This window comes from Octodon degus, unplaced genomic scaffold (assembly GCF_000260255.1).
Source record: "Octodon degus isolate 3935 unplaced genomic scaffold, OctDeg1.0 scaffold00107, whole genome shotgun sequence".
Classification (NCBI taxonomy): Eukaryota; Metazoa; Chordata; class Mammalia; order Rodentia; family Octodontidae; genus Octodon; species Octodon degus.
In genome coordinates, this window is record NW_004524683.1 from 9,958,414 (window position 1) to 9,959,693 (window position 1,280).

The 1,280-nt window shown below is 41.5% G+C and overlaps 1 pseudogene; it reads right to left on the minus strand.

The window, feature by feature from the left end:
• Window positions 1-439: 439 nt before the first annotated feature.
• LOC105743243 lies at window positions 440-1,020 on the minus strand (annotated as a pseudogene).
• Window positions 1,021-1,280: the final 260 nt, after the last annotated feature.

The following is a 1,280-nucleotide window of genomic DNA, read 5'->3' on the forward strand; positions in this document are numbered from 1 at the left end:
ATGACAGTCTTAAAAACTCTGTTAAATATTCATGTTCACTTCTAAGAAGGGGACAAATTCCAATTTTTAAAACAAAAAGTATGCCATCTTACAATGACTTTACATAAATGGCCATGTGTAACCTGTACAAATTAAGCTGTTTAAAAATTACATACTATAAACAATAGAATTCAAATATCTAAGTGTGCATTCTTTTCCATCCTATATTTCAGCCAACATTGTAGAACTAATGACTTTTAAAAGGTGCTAATACCAATTTTGTCTACTGTAGCAAGATACCTTAAGTTACAACAAAATCTTAGGAAATAAGACTGAATAATATGTTATAGAAATACCCTACTCTTTACCAACTCCCACCCTTCCCTGCCCCTCCAAAATCGTAAGCAGCTCTCTTCTGTGACAGACAAATAATGTAAGAATTGTGAAAACTCAATTCAATTTATGTAGCACATCTCTTAGTCCACTGTCTGGCCATTCTGTCATGTTCTGCTCTGTTGGTCATATACTGAGTGGCAATACTTCCCACCAAAGGGTCGGCAGGATGACAGTCTGTAAGAAGTGAGCAGATAGAAAGGAGAACTTTAGAAATAGTTGGTACTGGGCTCCAATTATCCTTCAATATATCCAAGCAAATAACTCCTTGACTGTTAATATTACAGTGATAGATTCTTGTCCGAAATGTAACCTTTGGAGGTTTGAAGGGATATTCTGGAGTAAAAGTGATATCCAGTAAGAATACACCTCCTTCATATCCAGATCCTGGGGGTCCTACAATGGTAGATCTCCACTCACAGATGTTGTCACTGTTAGGACCAGCACTGCAGTTGGGTGGAGGTTCTAGAGTGAGTTGGCCACCTCCTTCTGAATCCTCTTGGCGCTGGTGGAGAGGAGCTGGGAGGTTTTGCTTATGCTGACTTTACTTTCCTTCTTCTTGGGGGTGTTTGTTTCTTTCTCAGTTTGCTGGTTGGAGGATGAAGAGGAGGAGGAGCTAGTGCTTGCCCTGGAATCGTCATGTGACATAGCGAACCCCCCACCCCACCCTTCACACAGCCCCTCTTTGTGTCTGGCTGCTCCGTGCCTCCACGGTGGCTGTGCTATGACTGCGGTTGGGCCTGGCCACTCGTGTCTCTCTCTTGCTGGGAGAGAAGTTTTTCACAAAACTAAACATTTTGCTTTGCTTTGTGTTTTGGGACAGAGTCTATGTAGTGTAGTCTGTCTTTAGACTTGCTGTGTATCCCAGTCTGGCCTTGAACTTGTAATCTTTCTGCCTCAAAAACTAA